We start from the raw sequence: 6,711 nt of genomic DNA on the forward strand, positions 1-6,711 counted from the left end.
ATCTGATGAAATCTTTAACGAATACCTTGTTCCTTATTTAACCTAAATTCTTGCGGAAAAATTTTCTTCATCATCTTTCAAGCTTGTAAATTCTAAGATATCATCGTATCTTTCGTTATAAATATCCTCAATATTTCTGAAGATATCTTCATAACTATTCTTGTCCGAGATTATTTATCTCTTCGTGCAATCTATGTTACATCATAAAAGAAACTGTTTTAGTTTTTATCCTTCTGAAAAATTTGAATTTAAATTATTAATGATTTTTGAAGAAGTGTTGGGAATTGAAGCATGAGTTAGTATAATATAATGACACTTGGCCAACGTGATTATATTACAATAAGTCATGCTAAATTCTTAATGGAACGTGATGATGGTTCACAGAAATTACCCTCATCATGTGCCATGTTACACGACTCTTTCATCCTACTTAATCTCTAATCATATCACAAAAATATTTCCCTGATATTTATGTTCTTCCGTAATTCTAACAGTTTGCTAATAAATCGTGTTGATAATGCTAAAAACGAACATATATTTCATAGCATTATCCCTCAAGAAAGACAAGCTTTTAGTTGCATTTGCTCTATTTACAAGTGATATTCGTTTAAATAATAAAAGGTGAAGACAAAAGACAAATTCGATGAATTGAAGACGCAAACGACCAAAAAGCTAAAAAGTACAAAGTACAATCAAAGTGGTTCAAATTATCGATGAGAAACGTCTAAGAATTACAAGAGTACGAGCCGCGAAATGCAAAGTACAAGATATTAAATAGTACGACATTCGAAAATCTGGAACCGGGACCAGAGTCAACTCTCAACGCTCGACGCAACGGACTAAAAATTACAAGTCAACTATGCACATGAATATAATATAATATATAATTAATTCTTAAAATCATATATATATTATATTATATATTAAAACCGTCGGCAACAAGAAAACAATCAAATGTGAGATGTCCCAGGGGGCCATGCGATCACATGGCCTGGCAGTTATATGATGGAATTCAACATATCAACAAGTTCATAAAGTTAACTTGATCATAAAACCTATTCATGTAAAGTTATAACAAGCGAAAGCAAGATGATTAATAAAAACAAGTTTATATGTTAAACCATTTCAGATGAATTCCATATTGTTATCAAGTCTTGAAATAATGCTTACATATAATAACAAAGGAAGTAAGATTATACCTCCTCAAGCTAGTTGAGGGCTGTTATCAAGGTTGCAAGATGTTGATGAAGATGAAGGAAAATGAGCTTCTAACTTGAAGCCTCAAGCACGAAATACCCCAAGCAATAACCCCAACACTCTTGCCTTTAGTTAGGATTTGTTTGACACTTAAATTTGAGCTTGTAAGAAAAATTAAAACCCCTCCTTTGAGCATAAAAGGCCACGGCCTAACAGCTTACTGCAGCAGAATTTATGCAGTTTTTACAAGCTCTATATTCCTTATTTTACTTGAGAGAATAAGTCTTGCTTTGGTCCAAGAGTTGCACATGCATATGTGGACTTGTGTGTCTTAAAAGTAACAAAACAAAGCAAGCATGGGAGAGCATAGGAGTCCCCAAAATCTGCCCATTCTTTTTTTATAAAACAATGTTTTTAACATATATATATATATATATATATATATATATATATATATATATATATATATATATATATAAAACATGTATTTGTTTGTTACTTTCACATTTTATAAACCTTTTATAAAATATAACACAATATAATCATTTAAACTTATAAACAATTATATATAAATTATCCAAATAATTTATCTCAAGTGATAACATTTTAAAAAACCGATTTTCTAAAATCCAAGTGTCGCGTATTTATTTAACGACCCAATCGTTAAGATTAAATACATATAAAGTGTCGGTAAGCTTGTTATTGGGTATGACCCGACTTGGATCATAACACATTTGCCACATTAATTTAATATGTCTCTCGGGAATTCGAAATACCTTCAATCTCCCACTTGCACGAGAAACATAAGAAATTAATGCAAGTGATGGATACCACCTAACGACCGTCCATCACCCCCAATATGTTATGACTTTGTACCATTCAATAACATCATCCTTTTCGAGTTCCCTTCTCGAATATGAATAGGTGAATCTTTTAATTATATCCTTTATTAGGCCTTAGACATCTGACTCTCAACGAATAAGAGGGACAAATTCCATCTTGACTACATGCGTCCTAAATATACACCTTGCATTATACCTGAGCTCTTCCTTATGAACTACCATATTTCAGAATAGCAAAGGAAAGAATCAAGGCACAATGCTTGGCAAATATCCGAACCCAATATGTATCTCAGGTCAGAGGATACAATGATATTCACCTTTACTCAAGATTACATGTGATCAACCACAAAGGCTCCATTTAGTGAATCTTGAGGGCGGGTCTTCCAATATTTGTATCCCACAAATATCTATGAACCTTGGTAGCAACCTTGCCCCACATTCTGTCCGTGAATGTATACCAATCCAAGTTCATAATAGTCTAAACCTCACACTTGCTCCCACAAATCACGGAATTTAGAATAATTACTTATTCATGGATAAAATATGCAAAATAGGAACCTGACTCAAGATTAATAAATTAACACCATAATTATATTAATGAGTTTGAACTACTTCGTTCCGTTACAATACATAAAATAGATCACAACCAATCACTAGAATATCGAAGCCCTAATGCACTAACATGCCCTTGATGTTTTGCACCATGTAAGAGCTTCGTGAGTGGATCCGCTATATTAAGATCTGTATGAACTTTGCGAATACATATCTTTCCCTTTTCAACTTCATCCCTTATGTAGTTGAATCTCCGCTCAATGTGACGGCTCTTTTGGTGAGCACGAGGTTCCTTGATTTGAGCAATCGCACCCTCGTTGTCACAAAAGATCTCAAGAGGGTCCTGAATGGAAGGGACTACTCCTAAGTCATCGATGAATTTCTTCATCCATGCAGCTTCCTGAGCTGCCAATGAGGCGGCAATGTACTCCGACTCTGTAGTGGATAAGGCAACAACATCCTGTTTTGAACTCTTCCAGGAGACCACACCTCCATTTAATGTGAATACATAACCGGATTGTGATCGAGAATCATCTCGATCAGTTTGGAAACTCGCGTCCACGTAACCTTTTACAGTGAGTTCCTCCTCACCAGATCCATATATTAGAAACATATCCTTAGTCCTCCTAAGGTACTTCAATATACTTTTAACCGCAATCCAATGACTGTTTCCTGGGTTATTCTGGTATCTACTTGTCAAGCTAAGAGCGCATGACACATTCGGTCTAGTGCATATCATTGCATACATGATTGACCCAATAGCATATGTGTACGGGACTTTCTTCATTCTCTCTTGTTCATCTTTCGTGGTAGGACACTGAGATGAACTGAGAGGCGTTCCTCTTTGAATAGGTACCAAACCTTTGTTAGAGTTGTCCATCTTGAACCTTTTCAAGATCTTTTCAATGTATGCACTTTGATTTAAACCTATCAGTTTCTTGGATCTATCCCTGTAGATCCCAATCCCCAAAACGTATTGTGCTTCTCCAAGATCCTTAATGGAGAAGCATTTACTTAACCAAGTTTTAACTCCTTGCATTACCGGAATATCATTCCCAAATAATAATATATCATCCACATATAATACAAGGAATATGATAGTGCTCCCACTAGCTTTCTTGTATACACAAGCTTCATCACCATTTTTAATGAAACCAAATTTCTTGGCCTCCTCATTAAAACGATGATTCCACATTCTAGATGCTTGTTTCAATCCGTAGATTGACTTCTTTAACTTGCATACCTTTTTAGGATATTTCGGATCAACAAAACCTTCAGGCTGAACCATATAGACATCTTCCTCAAGATGTCCATTTAGGAAAGCGGTCTTGACATCCATTTTCCATATTTCATAATCATAATGAGCAGCAATGGCAAGTAATATCCTAATAGACTTTAGCATTGCCACAGGCAAAAAAGTTTCATCATAGTCAACCCCTTGAGTTTGAGTGAAACCTTTTGCTACAAGTCTAGCTTTATATGTACCCAAGTTTCCATGTATGTCAGTTTTCATTTTGAAAAGCCATTTACAATCAAATAGCCTTGAGCCAGTAGGTTGTTCAACAAGTTCCCAAACTTGGTTGTCATACATGGATTGCATCTGAGCGTTCATGGCTTCCTGTCATTTATCCTTATCAATCCTTGATAAGGCATCTTGGTAGTTTGTTGGTTCATCCAAATCAACCACATAGTAACCATCTATGAGAAACCCATATCTCTCAAGAGGATTACTAATCTTACCAGACCTGCGAACGTCTTGTATACTTTGATCATCCATTTGATCATTCTCAACATTTTCATGTTGAGTGCTAGTGTTAACCAATTGTGTATCATCTGCTTGATCTTGAACCTCTTCAAGATCTATCTTCCTTTCACTATTTCCTTCCATTAGGAACTTACTTTCAAGGAATTCAGCCTTCCGAGCAACAAATACATTCTGCTCTGCAGGATCATAGAAATAATATCCCATATTATCCTTGGGGTATCCTATGAAGATACACTTTGTGGATCGAGCATTTAACTTGTTAGGGACGTAACACTTAGGGTAAGCTTCACATCCCCATACCTTTAAGTATGATAGAGATAGAGGTTTTCCAAACCACATCTCATGAGGTGTTCGTTCCACTTTCTTGGTTGGGGCCATATTTAAAATACGAGCCGTGGAGCATAGACAATAACCCTAAAATGATAGAGGTAACGAGCTTCTAGCCATCATAGATCGAACCATATCCATTAGGGTTCGGTTCCTCCTTTCGGATACTCCATTAAGTTGGGGTGTTCCAGGAGGAGTAAGTTGCGAGATAATCCCACAACCTTTAAGATGATCTTGGAAAGCATCGCTTAGGTATTCACCTCCTCTATCGGTACGAAGTACCTTGATTGTCTTATTGAGTTGATTTTGTACTTCGTTTTGATATTCCTTGAATGCTTCAAAAGTTTCGTCCTTGTGTCTTAATAAGTAGACATATCCGAAATGACTAAAGTCATCAATGAAAGTAACGAAGTATCTTTCACCATTTCTAGTTATGGGCTTAAAGGGTCCACATACATCCGAATGTATTAATCCCAATAAGTCTTTAGCCCTTTCATAGGTCCCTTTGAAAGGTGCTTTAGTCATTTTGCCTTGTAAACAAGATTCACATACATCAAATAAGCCTAGTTCATTTGATTTCAAAAGTCCATTCTTTTGAAGTGTATGCATTCGGTTCTTGTTTATGTGACCAAGGCGACAATGCCATAAGTAGGAATCACTCAAATCTCTTTTGAGTTTCTTGGTGTTTGCATGGTATATTGAGCTATTATATGATGTGTCATCATGAACCAATTCATAAATACCATTCAAAGGCGAAGCCTTAAAATAGAACACATTATCTAAAGAAACATGGATATCATCATTAATGAAATTAAGATTAAAACCACATTGTTTCAAACGGGATACAGAAATAATGTTTCGAGACAAATCTGGTGCATACAAAACGTTTTTCAAAATAAGCTCCAACCCAGTTTGTAGCTTTAAAACAAAGTCTCCTTGAGCTTCTACGTGCACCTTTGCACCATTTCCCATGAAGAGACTTGTTGTTCCCACTGGTTGTTTACTTCTTTTGAACCCCTGCAAAGAATTGCAAATATGAGTTCCACATCCTGTGTCTAATACCCATGTATTAGAAGAAGTAATACTAAGCTCAATGTATACCATATATACATTACCTGAGGTTTGCCCCGCATCCCTCTTTTCCTTCAACTCCTTCAGGTAGACCGGGCAGTTGTGTTTCCAGTCACCCATATCACCGCAACCGAAGCACAGATCTTCCTTGGGGTTAGCTTTACCGGCAACCTTTTGCTTCTTGTTGTTGTTGGTTGGGGTAACCATCTTCCCCTTTCCCTTGCCCTTGCCTTGGTAGGCGAGTCCTTTTCTCTTAGCCGCCTTCGGCTTAGAAGTGTTATTGTTTTTAGACCCGCCTTCATTGATCAAAAACATGGGTGAAGCCCTTTTACCCATGCTCGCTTCGGCCGTCTTTAGCATGGCATGTAATTCGCCAATGCTCTTATCCCATCCATTCATGTTGTAATTCATTACAAATGTGTCAAACCTCTTTGACAAGGAATTAAGGATAAGGTCTGTGGCTAATTCATTAGACACATTGCAGTTTAGATGGTTCGCACGATCAATTAGGCTTTTCATCTTAAGGACATAAGATGAAACGGATTGGGAGTCGTCCATCCAACATGCATGAAGCGCTCGGACCGTTTCAAAGCACTCGACATGAGCTTGTTGAAGGAACATCTCCTTCAACTGTGTGATCATGTCATATGCACTATGATGCTCGAAATCCTTTTGGAGTTCTGGTATCATAGTCCCAAGCATGAGGCAAGAAACTTGCACCGAATCGGTGCAATATTTCTCCCAATAAGCCATGCCTTCCGTATCATCCTCGTCCGGTTGATCGGGAATGGGGTCTTCCAACACATACGCCCTATTCTCTAGTTTGAGGACAATTCTTAGATTGCGGAACCAATCCATGAAGTTCGTATGGTTGAGTTTTTCCTTTTCAAGGATTGACCTCAACGATAGGTTGTAAAGTTGATAGGTGCGTTTGGAATGTTGTTGTTGTTATTGGCG

The sequence above is a fragment of the Rutidosis leptorrhynchoides genome, chromosome 1 (assembly GCF_046630445.1).
Source record: "Rutidosis leptorrhynchoides isolate AG116_Rl617_1_P2 chromosome 1, CSIRO_AGI_Rlap_v1, whole genome shotgun sequence".
Taxonomy (NCBI): Eukaryota; Viridiplantae; Streptophyta; class Magnoliopsida; order Asterales; family Asteraceae; genus Rutidosis; species Rutidosis leptorrhynchoides.